Source organism: Pinus tabuliformis, chromosome 8, assembly GCF_031772625.1.
Source record: "Pinus tabuliformis cultivar Carrire ecotype Pingquan chromosome 8, CPIR1, whole genome shotgun sequence".
Lineage (NCBI taxonomy): Eukaryota > Viridiplantae > Streptophyta > Pinopsida > Pinales > Pinaceae > Pinus > Pinus tabuliformis.
Window position 1 is genome coordinate 1,875,574,203 of NC_142294.1, and position 18,150 is coordinate 1,875,592,352.

Sequence of the window (18,150 nt, forward strand, 5' to 3'; positions counted from 1 at the left end):
CCTCAAACTCTCTATGACAAATGCCTAGGGGATGAAATGATGACAAGAAACTAATGATCTAAGGACTAAAGGGTGATGATAGGAATAAAAGAGAAACAAACAACAAGAAAACACTTAGTGCAGTGGTGCGAAGTGTAAACTAACTATATTAATGATGTTACTCTAATACAAGAAAACAAGTCCTATCCAAGTAAAAGACGTCTAGCCTATAGGTGATATAAATCCTCATTTTAGATTGCCTTCCAAAGAACTTCTTACTTGACGAAATCTCATCCCCGCAAGCAGAGTTGTCCAGAGGAAGGTGGGGTATGGAACTAATTTCTTCCCATAACCAGTCCTATATGGTGTTTTCCTAATATTGGTCACTATGGTTACCTTCGTCCTATGGGAGTGGTCGATTATTGAGCTTCTTAGTAGTCACCCAATGCACTGGATTCCCTACCACAGGTTGGGTAGCCTTGAGGAGAATCGCTCACATGATGACCTTGCCTAACCCCCTCTGAATGAAGTTGACGATACACTCCAACTTTGGAGCATGGGATGGTAAAGGATTTTAAGATCCCTAATATGTCAACTTTTTTTATAAAATTATATATTATAGAGCAACGGAACACATAAAATATATTGCAGAAGTACAAACACAGAAAACACATAAAACAAGAGAGACAAAGATATAAGTGGTTCACCCAATTTGGGCTACGTCCACGGAGAAACAACCAATCCTTCCTTTTATATTATCCAACAAACTGAAGAGATAGAACCTACAACAGATTCGATGTAATTCCCTCTTCTTACTCGCTCAATATCCTCTCTCTTCTCACTCAAAATACATATCTACATAAACGCAATACAATTCCCTCATATATAGCGAGGGGTTGCCTTCTAGGGCAAAAAACCCTAAATTAAACATAACTTCTACCATCAGTTCTCCGCCTAATGAATGACCTAGATTGACTATGAAATTAAAAAATTTTACAAGGCAATTTTACATCTATATTTAGCTTCGGGGGCACTACCCTCGATCCCCCCAATAGGGGGAACTCCCAAAGGTCACAGTCGCCCCCCCATTGGACTTCCCCTGTAGCGCAAATATTATGGGCGGTGTTGCCACCCCATTATGAACTGAGGTCCAATGCAACGATACCTCTGAATAAAGAAGATAATCAGGCTCCACACCCAACAAACTTATATGTCTCAATGAAAGCAATCGATGGGTGTTATTGGAAGCCTATCCCATTGATCCTACAGCTACATTACAAAGATTGTTTTGCCTTGGTGTCCAAGTGGATTTAATATATGTGTGTCGAGTTATTAAGGTGTAGTGTTTCAAGTCTTGGCTTGGGGGTGTTAACTAATCTCACGTTCTCTTATGGTGTGAGTGTGTGAAAATAATGTGTCAAGTGGATGAGTTAATTGAGGATGTTTTATGATTCCATGCGGTACTGAAAATAAAGTGTTGAAATAATGTAAATAAATTTGAAAATGGCAGAAAATAAACAGCCAATCAAGCACACGAAACCATACCCACAAGGGTTACCAAGAAGCTAAGAAAGAGAGGGAAAATAATCTACTCAAAGACACATAAAAATGCCTAAAACATCTAATGTTAAGGGAAAGAGATCTTGAGGCACTAATCTCATGTAAATGGTGTAGAAAAACAACAAAATTCAAAGTTGAAAAATGCTGCAAAGGATAGGTGTGAAGCTATAATACCTAGGGTGCTCAAGGGGATCCTAAGGGGGAAATGGCAAGCCCAAACTCTAAAGGAAGAAAAGGTAAAAAAAAACTTATCCAAAAGCACTGAAAATTAATGGATTAGACTATGAAAATCAATGGTTGAAAATGTTGAAACCCTAGAATCCTCACTTAGCTAATCTCTTCCTAACAATGTGGAGGTGTACTTTAAACCTTAGGGGGACTTTCCCTTCCTTGAAGAAAAAATGTAAGTGTATATCATCTTAGGGGAGACTGGAAACAGAGGTGAACTACCCTACCCAGTCTGTAGACAACACTCTTGGCAATTCTGAAAAAAATTGAAAATTTTTAGGAAAAATACCAAAACGCAAGTATTGACCTCGAATAGTGGAAAACACAACTTCTGGGCCAAATAATGTGCTCTCGAATGCAGATAAGGGAATGAAAAGTGCGTTTTTATCCCAGGACTCTCCATCCACAGATCTAGCACATATTTTTCCATCTCCTACTCGTCTAGTAGTTGTGACCTGCAGAAAGAACCATAATCCAAAAATTTGACAAAAATAAAATAATACTATAAATATAAATTGAGAGGCTAAAAATAGTTGTAGAAAACCCTGAAATTTGATGAAACTTGAGTCACCCAAGAATGTTTTTATTACAACAATGGAGTCGGCATTTTTTTATCACAATTGTAACTAAATCCCCAGCGGAGTTGTAATTTGTTAGTGTGAAATTTCTTGGAAGGTGTACCAAAAAAACTTCACTTAAGTCACTAGGTGACAAGTGACCCTAACAACAATTTGATGGCCTCTTATGATTCAAATTTGTAATAAAAATGGAAAAACCAGCAAAAAACATATATGGTCCAGAATAGAAAACAACAGTAAACATATCCAATGCAATAACCCAAATGGAAAGAATTTAATTGAAGAAATTCTTTTTTGATACACCTCATGAATGTGATCTACAAAAAGGGTTTGTAAATCCCCCTCCATGGGATGGTTCATGTGATGTCCTTAATGCTTCAGTAATCGAGCTTCTCTCTCAATATGTGAAAAACCAAAACAATGCGAATAAATCAATGGGAGCTCAAAATAAAAGAGATGATAATAAAATAGGAGAAAATTAAGGTGAAAGGTCACAGGTTGCATGTGAAGAGGAAATTGAAGGAAAATAATGGAAAATGAAGAAAATAGAGACCTCATTCATAAAAAGGTTTTTGAGGATCATTGAGCAAGATTTTTCTAACCTTTTGTCAATTCAAGTTTGGAGCTCTCTCGTTATTCTCTCTCTCTCTCTCTCTCACACACACACACACATTCTTGGTCATTTAGAGTTTTCTTGGAATGCTCTAGTTTTGGATCAAGGAAGGAAAAGAAAGGAAAAAGTGGGATCAAGCAGCTTCAACAAGGATACCTGCAGGTAACCTTTTGCATGTGTGATTTCCTAGTTTGTTTGGACATGCATGGATTTGCATGTTGGTGTATGGTTCTCTGTTTCACATATTCCTCTGTTTCTGGGAACCTGCAGTAAAATTTCCCAATTGCATTTCCAATGGCTTTTAGCAAGGAGAGATTCTAGAGATGTAAGGGTAGGATTGGCAATCTCACCCAAACTGGTGCTGAGGTTATGACTATTGTTGAGGGATCAAATGATGGGTTTCATGGCTTCATGTCAAATTGAGTGTTAAGTTGCTCTGATGCTCACTGTCACTGTTGACTGCTTATTGGTACTACCCTTTAGATAAGAAGAAAAGATGAATGACAACGGGAAAACCACTACCAAAAGTAGGAGGCTGGGTGATAACCACTGAGTTTCCCCCTGATGGACCACTCACTAGCCTCGGTGGCACCACTTAACCTCAGGCAAGGATTCCCTTTCACCCTAACCAAATGATGGACACCCCAGAGCTATTGGCTGCAAGTAATGTCTGCCCCCTCAGGCCCACTCTCTAACGTCGGTGGCACCACTATGAATGAGGCAAGGTAGTCCCTTGGTTCCCTAACATCATCTGTGAATCTGTTGGTATCCTAGTGTCGAACTTGTGATGGTATCCTAGCGAGGATGGTTCATCTTTTTCCTACAAGGCATGGTGTTCTTGAGTTTGACGCCATCTCAGGAATGAAATTCGTTATACTCGTATGCAGCTCACTCAATGCAGGCAATACAAAGAGTATGTTGTCAGCCATTGGGTGCCAATAATAGTATGCCACACCTTTAAAAAGGACCTCAACACCCTATGCCTTGCCTTGGAATCACTAATGGAACTGAGTCAAGGTGGGCTATCATTAATGAGGGATCTCTACCCCAGCTGTATAGTTAAGTGGCAATGTGCTAGGTGCCCAGGTTAGCCAAACAGGGCTTTGTGCCTTAGCTAGTGTTCCATCTAAGCTTAGGTCTGGAGGTTAACACAATCTATGAGGGCACCCTTTGCCCTTTTTGTCACACTAGCACCTACAATCAGGTCACATTCACACAATCTATGAGGGCACCCTTCGCCCTTTTGGTACAATATATGAGGGGTTATATGAGGAGTTTTTGGTCCATTATGCAGGGGTTAATATCCCCATCAAGCCTAAAGGCTCAAGGCTCAAGGTTCAAGGTTCAAGGAGAGGAGGGGCCCACCAATGGGACCCGTATCAGGAGACCCCCTCTGGGCCAAAGGCTCAAGGGTCAAGGTTGGGTGGTTCAAGGAGGGGCCCCATCAAGGATGGGTGTCCCATCAAGGTGGGCCAAAGGCTCAAGGCTCAAGGTGGGGCCCCATAAATTGCCCTTCTAATATATATATATATATATATTAATTTTTTTTTTTTTAATTATTTGTGATGGTAATTTGTTTATTATTATTGACTTCACTCCAAGATGTTCATTCATAATTTTGTCTATTTCATATAGAGAATCAATGATAAAATAATTATACTTTATTCGAAGATAGCGATATTTGATATAGAGAATCAATAATAAAATAATTATATTTTATTTGAAGATAGCGATATGTAATATCTTTTCTATATTTAAATACTTCTAGCACAGAACAATGACACAAAATATTCAGTCAAACATATAAATTTAATTTTACAATATGAAAGAAGGTTTTGTTTAATGGTTTAATTCTATAATTATATTATTGTGAATTGTTTTGTTAAGTAAAAATTAAATTTATTTTAATTTTAAATTTATTAAGCATTAAATCAAATCAAATTTCAACTAATAAATTAATTATATATCTATATATATATATATATATATATATATATATATATATATATATTATTCTTTTATAAATTATTTTCTCTCTCACACACACATATATTAATTTTTTTTTTTTATAAATTATTTGTGATGGTAAAATATTATTATTATTGACTTCACTCCAAGATGTTCATTCATAATTTTGTCTAATTCATATAGAGAACCAATGATAAAATAATTATATTTTATTCGAAGATAGCGATATTTGATATAGAGAATGAATAATAAAGTAATTATATTTTATTTGAAGATAGCCATATGTAAAATTAAAATAAATTTAATTTTTACTTAACAAAACAACTCACAATAATATAATTATAGAATTAAACAATTAAACAAAACCTTCTTTCATATTGTAAAATTAAATTTATATGTATGACCGATTTTTTTGTCATTGATTCTGTGTTAGAAGTATTTAAATATGAAAAAATATTACATATCTATCTTCAAATAAAAGATAATTATTTTATTATTGATTCTCTATATCAAATATCGCTACCTTCCAATAAAATATAATTATTTTATCATTGATTCTCTATATGAAATAGACAAAATTATGAATGAACATCTTGGAGTGAAGTCAATAATAATAAACAAATTACTATCAAAAATTATATAATATATATATATGAGAAAATAATTTATAAAAAAAATAAAATCTATATCTATATATATAATTTAAGATTTAAGTTGAAATTTGATTTGATTTAATGCTTAATAAATTTAAAATTAAAATAAATTTAATTTTTACTTAACAAAACAATTCACAATAATATAATTATAGAACTAAACAATTAAACCAAACCTTCTTTCATATTGTAAAATTAAATTTATATGTTTGACCGATTTTTTTGGTCATTGATTGTGTGTCAGAAGTATTTAAATATAAAAAAAAAAATATTACATGTCGCTATCTTCAAATAAAATATAATTATTTTATTATTGATTCTCTATATCAAATATTGCTATCTTCGAATAAAATATAATTATTTTATCCTTGATTTTCTATATGAAATAGACAAAATTATGAATGAACATCTTAGAGTGAGTGAAGTCAATAATAAACAACAAATTACCATCACAAAACTTCCAACATAATTCCTAATAATTCCCTCAGCTTTTGGGTTGCCATTAGTGAATAAATTTTTCCGTCCACGTTCCACCCATTCACTACTTTCACGACGTGTGCACAGGTCTTTCAATTTATAATAATCTAAGATGACACTCTATTCACAATTGCCCAGCAACTCCTTACTCATTAAATTTCTCTGAGGCTTCCAATTCCAGCAAATTTCCGCGTCCTGAAAATATGTGGACTAATTCAATTTAACTCGGGACCTGCCCATTAAAAATCTTGGAGTCCTGAAAATATGTGGACTAATTCAATATAACTCGGGAGCCACCCATTAAAAATCTTGGAGTCCTTTTTCCTCTGTATTTCCACGATATTACTCAGTTCCTTCCATTTTCTATATTTCCAGGATATTACTGGTCTCCTTCCAATTTCTATATAAAGCAAGAACCCCATTGTGCATTTACAACAAAATTTCAGGTGTTAGATCTGACACCATTGCGAAGCAAATCCAGTGGCAATAGCAGACCATGGAATCAGAATGGAAAACTCCACGGTAAGCATGAGCTTACACAACCGTTTTCTCTTTGCACGCTCTGCTTGTTTTTTTTCATAGACTTCCCTGTGTCAATCTTGACATTAATTTGTGAGTGTGGAGGTTGGGTATGTTTTTTCATTTATATTCATGAGCTTCAACACCTAAGTTTTTCACTTATTTTAATTACATTTTTATTTATTTTAATAATACATCATTTTCCGCTTTTATTTGTGCATTATCGTTTTCATCAAATTTTATTTATGTTTATATTTTGTTAATTTTTTTCATTCGCATCCGTAAGTGTTTCATATTCTTGGGAATGAATTTTTCTTTGTCATGCTCATTGACATTCAAGTCTCTGTTATTATTATTGAATTTGATAAATAATTTTTTTTTAATTAATTATTAATAATTTTTTATATATATAGCTAAAATGGTTTGGTAAATGAAATGCTTTTTGTAAAGAGCATCTTGATTCTTCATATGAGATAATCAGAGTAATGTTATGTTTTTGTTGGATCTGGTCATCTCTTCAATTTCTTCTTATTTACCCAATTGTTTCCAAGTGGCACATATAGTGTAAAAAATATAAGTTGAGAAAGCCTCCCTGCTCACTTATCCATTGTCAAAATATAATGTCTCAAAAATATAATGTCTCAAAAATTTGTCTCTATTAAGACAATATAGAACACATATTATTATTGTCTCTATAAAGACAAGAATTATTGTCTATTAAGAGACAATTTGATTTGTCTCTCTAGAGAATTTCATTTGTCTCTCTAGAGACAACTTCATTTGTGTCTCTTTAGAGACAATTACATTTTTGTCTTTTTAGAGACAATCGCTGAGATTAAAAACATATTGTCTCTATAGAGACAATATGTCCATAATTCAAACTATTGTCTCTCTAGAGACAATATAAAAAATTATTTAAAAAAAAATAAATGTTCATAATTGTCTCTCTAGAGACAATATAAAAAATTATTTAAAAAAAAATAAATGTCCATAATTCAAACTATTGTCTCTGTAGAGAGAATATAAAAAATTATTTAAAAAAAATATGTCCATAATTGTCTCTCTAGAGAGAATATAAAAAATTATTTAAAAAAAAAAAAGTCCATAATTCAAACTATTGTTTCTCTAAAGACAATATAAAAAATTATTTAAAAAAAAATAAATGTCCATAATTCAAACTATTGTCTCTCTAGAGACAATATAAAAAATTATTTAAAAAAAATAAATGTCCATAATTGTCTCTCTAGAGACAATATAAAAAATTATTTAAAAAAAATAAATGTCCATAATTCAAACTATTGTCTCTCTAGAGACAATATAAAAAATTATTTAAAAAATAAATAAATAAAATCATTTTGAATGTTCTTTCAAAGTAGTTTCACATTCAAAGTTCACAAATAGTACTCGTGTATGAGAGAAAACACCACAGAAATCGTTGTCTGATGGAAACCAGCGCATATGGGTTATTACTAGCAATTGTCCCAAAAGGTACAAAGAGAGGCCGATAGGATTATTAAATTGGAATTGTTGAATTTTTCTAAAAGAGTTAATTCGTTTGTGGAAAACCTTGTTTTCTTGGACTGGATCATTGTGCAATTACCCTTCTAAACGCTCTTTGTCATTTGATAAAATAATCAGAATATTGTTTTCAAATTTCCATAGATTTCAAATACAAAATCAAATTACTGAGTATTATTTTGTATGGGACACAACTCTTCTACATTTTGGTCATTCATGGCGGATATTTCAGACAATAGAAGATAAGCTATGAACAAATTAATGAAGAGCATATTATTCATGAGGAAAAGTTGTGTTTGCTTATCCATGGAAAAGAACGAAAATACCTGGAGCTTCATTGTTGAGGATCAGACTGTTGTTACAAGATTTCACTCCACAGAGAAAGTTGAAATGTAACATAGAGGCAAGTAAAAGAGGAATTTCCCTCAAATGATCACGATCAGCTCTGGAACCCTATTAAACAATGCATCCTTCTCATGCCTAAATATAATTAATAAGAACACCATTTCCTAAAACTCGTGGCATGCTTTTAGGGCTACGCTAATCCCAAGAACTCCACCAATCCCAAGAACTCCACCAGTTCATCAGTTAATCCAATCCTGGAATAATTTACTTCATTAACCTAATTAAATTAGATTAGTGACTACCCACATTGAATCTTTAATTTTTACAATTCACTATTATGCTACTGCATTTCAATGAATTTGAGTTCATGGTCTAAAAATTCTTGTTCGAGTCACATACTTCCGTCATAAATAGACGTGCCCAATAGTCTCAATAAATTTTTCATTTCACATAATTTTGCTTGGGAATTTCCATCAACAGGTTCTTTGGAATTCATACCCCCTTGATGATGATGTGACAAATATTCCACTGGCCGAACCGTCCGCGATTGTTCACCATCTCTATTACGATGTTCAACTGGTTCCAACAAGGTGAACATCTGTTGGCATCTGCTGGCCAGCTTATAGGTTACTCGTCAATGAAAACTGGCTCCAGATCTACAAATACAGCAGGGGGAACATGCTTTCGACTCTAGTTTTACTGAAGAAAGTGTTTAAGGCATCATCTCGGCGACCAACGGTCTTCTCACTACACATCTGGCCATCAATATGAATGTACCAAGACACTAGAATAACTAAAACTCACAATCTGTCTAAATTTATAATATGCCCCAACTCTACAGGAATTGTTCCAGTGATATTGTTGGAGGACAGATTTCTGTACCGTTATTCACATTGAATATGCTTAATGCAGTTCAACAGCTCATTATGTTATAGGTCAATTTAGAATATGGCCCAGGATTACTTATAGATAAGTTAGCCTGTTAAGTTTTTGAAATTCCAAAGGAATAGTTCCATTCAAACAGTTGCCATGCATATTGCTACAGGACAAAGGACAATGAAGGAACAACGTTAATATTGTTAGCCAGTGGGAAATTATGCTCCGCAAATTCATCATTTGGCTTGAAGATTATATCACTTACAAGAAAATGAGAGCAACACATGAACTAATATTCTCTGGGATCGGACCTTCAAGTTGATTTCTGGCAAGATTTCTGTCTCAAAAAAAATACAACCTTGGAATGTTAAATACTTACAGCGAGAATCCAAAAGATATCATAGATTAATGTTTAGTGTATGGGAGGATTCAAGATATTTCTATCATTTTTATGTCCACTTTATAGAAAAAGTTTTGGACACAAACTTACAATTTGAACAGCTGTTCCAAATTCCCCAGTGTAGGTGGAATTTTCCCATTCAGCTAATTGTCATTTAGCTGCCTGCATATGCATACAACCGTTGACTATCAAAGAGATATTTCTTATCATGCACGTCTAGTATCCATTTCTTACATATCAATCATCACAAAATATGTGATTGGAATCTCTTACAGGTATCCCAGCTTTGTCATGTTCCCCAATTCTGGCGGAATAGATCCCGTGAGATTATTACTTTGTAAATATCTGAGTAGTGCAAAAGAAAGAACAAGAGAATCAACTTCTTGAAAATTGAACATAAAAGAAATTTAGAGTCAAAAAGTAATGGACTTTCACAAACCCAGAAGGGAACAATTCGAGCATTAACTATGCAAGCAACTCACAGTTTATCAGTGTAAGTCAAGTTGCCTAGAATCGAAGGAATTGTTCCAGTAAAGATGATTATCACTCAAATCCCTGTAATAAATATTAATTGTATCAGTACACTAAAGCTTACACCATAATTACATAATCAAGTTTTTGCCAAAGGTCACAAAACATTTATCAATGAATGAAGGAATATTGATTGATTTTGCATAAGAAATATATTGACAATATCCAAAATCATTATGGATTCTTATTGATCCAAGCTTCCATGCAATTAAATGTAAGAGATTATACTTTAATCCGATCACAGGAAAATTTTGGACAAGTTGAGATCCAGAAAACACTGTACTTACAGAACAGTAAGAGCCTGCGTGAGACCATTTACTTTAGGTATCCTTCCGGTCAGCTTGTTTCCTTGTAACGACCTAGGATAACCGCTTTAAAATTAGGGTAGGACAACTAAAGCAACCAAATTAATGATGTCGGTTGAATAATGCATACCATGCAATGAATTGCATTACTTAGACAACCTGCATAATCTCATATCCCTGCCTATTCAACACAAAATTCCTGATACTAGAACATAGTTCAAACCTGGAAATATCTCCACTTACAGAGTAGCCACTTGTAGAAACCCAATATTGAAGGGGATCTCTCCGGTAAGTTGATTGTATGATAAGTCCCTGATAAGAATACCAGCCCCAATTCCGTAAGTAATTGAGATCACGAGTCTTGCATCAAACCATACATTTACACCCGTTTGTTCATTTAAAATCCAGTTAGGAAAATCACAAAACATACAAAACTGCATAGCTTGTACAGTTGCCAATATTCTCAGGAATGGTCCCCGACAAGTTGTTGCCTTGCACATCACTGCATAACAGAGATCAACTATTTAGAAACATTTAAGGTACCACGAAGAATACTTCAGGTAAAATTCGTTAATGCACTGAAAATGCTGCATCGAGATACATAAATTCAAAGATAAATGCTCTGTGACCGCGAGTTTTGATGGGTTTCATATGCAGAATTAATTCGAAGAAAGAAAGCTTCAAAAAAATTCTGCATCTACTCCACAAGACAGAAGTATTGTGACTTACAAGAACCACAATCCTGTCAATTGACACATGTCAGGGGAAAGAGTCCCAAGTAAGAAGTTGTTGCGCAGCCCCCTGGAAACGATAACAATATGCCCATTTCAAAAAGAATGGGCGCCAAATTTAGTTTTCAAACCTAAGAACAGTACTATTAACACAAATGCTTCTTCCAAACCTTAAGAGGAAAATAAAAACAAATTTTTCTTAGTGAGAGAACGATAAGCCCAGGAAAACTCATAAAGAACCCAGACTCTTACAAATATTGCAAAACTTCATTCCAATAGATAAGCCTGGGGATCTCCCCACTTAATTGATTGTCTGCAAAATCCCTAAAAAATGCAAAAGCATTGTTAAATGATACTCCTCCAGAATCCAGAGTTTACACATCCTATGCAGTGCTTTGACAAGTAAAGGGCAGCAAAGAGAGTAGAATCCAACAGCCAAAAGCCAGGGAAGAAGAACAGTGCTTGCCAAAAGGCAGGGAAGAAGAACAGCAACAACAATTGGCAAGGAAAAAGCAGTGAAAATATCTTCAAGAGTGACATAAAAGAATGAGAAAAAGTAGTCACACTTCAAATCAACAGTTGAAAGTGTCTCACCTGATCCAACGGAGTAGTATAAAAGTGTTGACGATTGTTGATGCATAGGAAGGCCTATCGGCCTAAATATTACCTTTGTTTAGCAAGAGGGGATTCAATTCATTACTAAATTTACGCCAAAGTTTTACTTTGTGTTTCAACAAAACCTGGCACCCCTGTAAATCTGTAGGTTTACTCTGCCAATTAAATAATAACAAGCTGTGTGTGTGGAGCACTCAGTCCAGCATTCACATTTCCACACCAGTAATTACCAACATCACAATGCAGCATTCCATGCCTAACGTGGTTTCCTTCCAACAGACATGAAGACAAGAAACACTTCAGAAAATATTGCTCGAGCATTAAACATGTCAAACCAACAATAGATAAAATGTGATACTTAAGAAATAAAACGGCATAGAACTATTTCCTTCAAAGCCAAATTTACCCAGCATTGGTGTAATGCCCCAGGAAAATGATGTAAATATTTGAATTACTGTGGTAGAAACAAACTGAACTTGTTATTAGTATTTGATTAGAATTTAAATATAATTTGGTGAATTGTGAAAATGTAAAAGTGTTCCCTGAAAGAAAGTAAATCCTCAAGGAGGAAGTTGTCCTCTTGAGGTGGGAAAAAAATCGGCTGCTGAGGAAGCAACCCTAACTACCTTCCTTAACTGGAGGGTTTCCAGGGAAAAGGGGAGAAGGGAGGAAAAATTATGTGTTGTAGTGATAGGAAGAATAAGAGACTCTGGGAAAAAAAATGGCTAAGTCTGGTGATGACCAGATAGCCCTGCTCGTTGTACAAGCAACTTGCACAAGACTGAGGTCTGGCAAGAAGCAAGGGGGAGATTCTGGTCTTGAAGGGCGAATCTCGTGGTTGGGCGGTTTGACAGACGACAGACCCAGTTTTGGGTGACTGTTAGAAGATGACATTCTATCCAAGGAACTCCAGACCTCGTGTTTTGTTTCGGGAGTGAGCCAGAAACGACATTTCAACCAGAAGAATTTCAGGTACGAAGTAATCCCTAGAATTGATACTAACTTGGTAATTTTATAAGGTTATTATTAGTTTTCCTCTTTCTTGTTATATTATGAAAGGAGGGTGAGAGAATTCTTAGAGGGAATTGGACTGTGCAAAGGTATAACAGGGAGGGCAAGATTTTATTTCTGTCTTTCATTTTCCTTTTCTCTTAAAAAAAAAATACATATGGTTCGGGAAGTTAAGTGTGAGCAAGGGCTACTGGGAAAACCCTTTCAAAGATTACGGAAAACAGAAAATAGTTAATGCAGGGACTCATTATAATTACATAATTCTTGGAACTAAAATGTCATTGCAATGAAAACGATTATATTTCATAAATCATCAGAGAGTTCAATAGTTATCTGTTCTATGTCCAATTCCTATATAAGCCGTGAAACGTAGCAAAACAAGAAAGCTCATTTCCGGAAACTCGAACCCAAAACATTTACAGAGTCAAAATTATAGACAGTCTCAAAGAAAAACACTAAGGAACAAAGCCGTAACTGCGAGGACCAGAGTTACACATTCATATTAGCATGTAGGTAAAAGAATCTTTAAGTCGGCACTGTAACCATAAATATTTATATATATAACATAGCCAGGCAGTTATACAGAAGTCACGACTCCACAAGGGAACAAGAAAAACAAAGAATACATACAAGTGTGGACGTGGAATCAAGTTCAGGTAGTACCCCTGTGACTCATGTGAACAATAACCCTGTAGTGAGATGTGAGACGAATATTCTTTGCCCAAATACTTAAAATAGTAAGGCATAAAAATCGTAATTAACATGCGGTAAGCATCTTACTGTATAATGGTGATAAGAAAATGAACAGGCAAACTGAGCATTGTGCAAAGTAGTATATATATTCATATAAAATTATGGAAAAACATTGTCATGATTATAAGTGACTCCCTCCACAGTTCATGAACCCTAACCAGGGCAAATGAAAAAGAGTGATTAAGCCATACAATCAGGTGCCGTAAGGGAGGCGCTCACCTCTTCAAACCAGCCGAGCTCGGGTCGAAAAGACCCTGACCCTCCATAGAAGAAAAAAAGAATGAATATACAAATTGTACTCAGACAGCCTCGGAAAACTGTAGGAAGTCACAATAAAACAGTTCGGGGATACAACCAATTTAGTTTGATAACCGTGGAAATAAATTACATAAATGCATGAATCAGCGAGCTCGAAGGCCCGACAAATTCAACAAAGGAAAACAGAGTTATCAGTTCACAGCCACATCGCGCTAAGGATTTTCAATCCTTGCGTTGGCTGGGCTGACTTGTCAGGCTTAAACCCTGCCAAAACCCCTGTACAGTAACCAAGAGGAGAATCCGTAAGGGGTCTGGGCCAGAGGGCCGAATCTATCTGTCATTAAACTCAGAAGAGTAAAAAAAAAAACCAATAGAAACTTATACTCAGAGCGATTAAATCATCAATTCCTGTAGTAACACACTTATGTTGAAGAATAGTAAGCGGATACAATCGGGTGTGAACTCACCTGTTCACTACATCTCTGAGAAGGCAAGACCCTGAAGACAGGCAGCTTCACCGGGCCTGTGCATAGCGTACTTTGGGAAGAGACCTTCATACCTCACCACAGACAACAAAAATACACCGAGGGTAAGTTAGAAACTTCAGATTGTTCATAACACGTCTGAATATGGCAAGGGCATAGAAGAAAAAAAAAACATAACATATAAACCTTATAGATAGCACATTAAGCTTTACTGCAAGGTAGCCACTGTAAAAGGCTCAGTCCAGCTCGCTCTGAATCAGTAGTAGGCATCAGAACCACGACCATGCTTCAACCAGAGAAGGTTTGGTATGATTGCGGTGCTCAAAGGAGGAGGGAACTGTAACAGGTCCAAGGGGGGAATGTATATAGAACCATTGATAGTATGTTTCATCGAGTATGGTTTTCCTGAAAAAATGTTTCATCGAGTATGGTGCGCACCGAGATAGCTCTACCCTCGGATGGGAATTCCCTCTTTTCCATCGTCGATGCGGGGAGACACCCGAGGGCGTGGAAGCAGAGGATACCAAAACCTTACCTCCATCACGTGACAACGCCGGTAGGAGTAAATGCCTAGAGCTAGGTGTATCGAACCAGTGCATCCAGCAATTAATACGGCAGATAACGCTCTGCACCCACGAAATACTTCCTATTTGCTCACATAAGGACAAGATATCCAATCCATGACCTTCGTGAATGTGAATTCCGTGTGTAGGTGTTAATGGGGTTAGTCTTTTTACGAATAAGGTGCATGCAATAGTATCTTAGATGTGATTAAAGTTATATATATATATATATATATATATATATATATATATATATATATATTACGTAGATTTACCGTGGATACATTACAATTGGCATGAATATAAGTGATAAATATATAAAAGTGAGGACTGAAAATTGATGTCGGAACACTCCTATAAAATCTAAATCATGCCAACAATAATACAAAGCAGAAAATGCCTTCCTCCAAGACCACGTGAGCTGTGATGCCACGGGATAAATTTAAATATTTGATTTTACTGTGGTAATTGGTAAACTGAATTGACTATTATTATCTGTTTGATTTAATAATATTTCTTGTGGTTCCTTTTTCTTAAAAAGAAAATGTTTCTTGAAAAGCTAGCAACTTCCCAAGAAGGTGGTTACTGTGTGTCCTGATATACCCTAACTTCTTTTCTAACGGGGTTTTTTCCGGAGGAAAGGAGGTAAGAAGGGGGTTTTGCGCTATAGGGACAGGCAGAGGGAAAGAAACACACAAACAAAAAAAAGCTAAGTCTGGTGAGGACTAGATAGCCACGCAGGAAGGTGCAACAACTTGTTGAGGGCAGTGCTCCGACAAGGGAGCTAGAGGGGAGATTTTGGTCCTGGAGGACGAATCTCAAGATTGGGTGGCATATTGGAAGCGGGAGAAACAGTGGAGGCCCGACTCTGGATTACTTGTAAGTTACAGTAGTTCAGGTAAGTGAGTAAACATTTATAAGTAATTCTGTAAGGACATTAGAAAAAGGTAAATGTACTGTATATAGTTAACAACTACTGTTAGAAAACTCAAGAACTTGCTGCTGCCACCGAGGAAGAACATAGGATGTATTCCCCTGTTCTTTAAAAAAAAAATCATAGTAGCAGTGATAATCGAAACCTCCACGAAGATGGCAAGTGCTATGGACGCTACCGAGCGGTTGTAGTTGACAACTGTTGTCGGACTATTCCTAAATATAGGGGGACTGTATAGTAGAGGTTATGTTGGGAAAAGAATTGTTACATTGTCCTTGTTAAACACCATTAGAAAACGAGTCATGCAAGATTTAGTGCAATAATTAATAGAAGTAAAGGTTTCATAGAATGCTATAATCTCCTTGCCGCGAACGAAAATGGAGTTAAGCACTAAGGTTTCCAAAAAAAAAAGGAAAGAAAGTCAGGTTGGTTCCTTCATGGAATCTACCCTGGGTTTGACAGCTTGAGCATTGGAACCCTTGTGAGACGTGTTGGATTGGAAATTTTTTGACTTTAAGAGTATAAGCCGCAAGAATGGGGAGTAAAACAAAAAGATAAATCCTCTACAAATTAGGACGAGTAGTAAACATTCTACCTACAAAATAAGTGATGTTTAATAATCCGGAATTCCAGTGGAACAATTCCTCGAAACGAAAAAGGGAAATCTCCACTACCAGGAATGGGTGAGGTCCTAGTTTTGTGGTTTACACTGCATGCACCCACATTAGAAACCACTAGGTCTAGGAGAGTGTTGAACTCATGGGCAGGGGGTCTCAGGTCTTGGCCGCACTAATACATGGTAACCGGAAGATAGGTTACAGTGGTTGTGAGTGGCATGGCCGTAACCCTCGAAAACCCTCATGTGGGGCCAAACCCCTAAACTGATTAAAAACAGTAAATACATCTGGTTGGATTAAGCGGAAAGCACAACAAATGACATAGTTAACACCGAAAATCAATTCTTCAGGATGAAACGTAAAGCTGGAAACCGAATAAATATATATATACTGTTGTACAGAACCACAAATTTAGGGAGTCGAAAACAACTTTAAACAATCAAATAGAACTAGAATTTGAGCGATAAATCGTTTCAGTGAAGCCATAATACATGTTCAAGATTTCAACAAAAATTTCCATGTTCAGTTCCAAGTCTAGTAGACAAAAGAATGGAGCGCAAAATACATATTACATTATCAAAAGTTGGGCCATGAAAATGGAGAAGCTGCCCAGGGACATAAGTTAATTCCAGGCAGACCTGGTATAAGTAAACAATTAGAACAGCATGCACAGCCAGCACGGCTAAGAGAAAGCAAACCACGAGGAATGAAGCCTCATATTCATTTAACTAAAACAATAGAAGCCCTCTCGGGGATAACTTCACCAGAACCCGAGACCAGGCCACCTATCTGCGAGCTCTGGCAAGCGATAGACACAAATCAGGGACAATAGCCTATAGACTAGGTCCAGATCCCATTCCTACAAACAAAAGCAAGTGGAATTTCATCATACCGGTGGAAGCCAGGATGGTTATCCACTCACCACTCCGTCCAATGCCATCCGCAACCCAGACAAAAGGAGTGGGGGTACCTGTGTGCGAGAAAAAAACTGTGGTTAAAGAATCGTACATACTTATCCTATATATGATGGGTCTATCTGCAAATCAAACGATTGTAAATCAATGAACTAGGAAAGGAAACTGTTAAATAATTACCTGGTCGATAAATTCTAGTGGTGGGATTAGGTTCTGAAACCTCGCGGACATGTTCTCTACAACCAAACCATAGAGCTGAGACTGTCAAGCGCTCAACTAAGGTAGGAGGCGAAACAAGTTCCAGGTCTTCCCGCGGAAGAATGGGACTACAACCTCGCGCCAAGAGTAGTCTAAGTCGGCAAGCATCCATGGCAGTCGTAGGATCACCTCTCTCGTCTCGTAGCTGTTGATACATGAAGGATCCTGAGGCGGCATCTGGAGACTGCCCATGCCACGTACCCGGGGTGGGACAGACAAGTTAATGATCAATTAATGTTAACCCAAATCAATGTGTATCAAACAACAAAAAAACCACAACATCGCTAATTTCATATCCCTGGGGAATTACACGAATCATTGGGTGGAGATCGTGTCAATTGCTAACAGGTTCGAGTCATGGAGAACTATGTGTGAATCATCGCAGTCTTGTCCAACCGGTTGGGTAGTTGTACAACTATAAGACTTGTTTCATGCATGTTTTAAAGTGAGCCATTATGTGA

General features: G+C 36.1%; 1 long non-coding RNA gene across 1 annotated transcript; it reads right to left on the bottom strand.

Annotated features, from left to right (window-relative positions):
• Positions 1 to 10,196: 10,196 nt before the first annotated feature.
• Positions 10,197 to 11,641, bottom strand: LOC149243860 (uncharacterized). The gene is made up of 4 exons (XR_016245811.1): positions 11,280 to 11,641; positions 10,981 to 11,052; positions 10,794 to 10,862; positions 10,197 to 10,269 (listed from the first exon to the last, which is right to left on the bottom strand). It is a non-coding gene; the product is annotated as an uncharacterized LOC149243860 (long non-coding RNA).
• Positions 11,642 to 18,150: the final 6,509 nt, after the last annotated feature.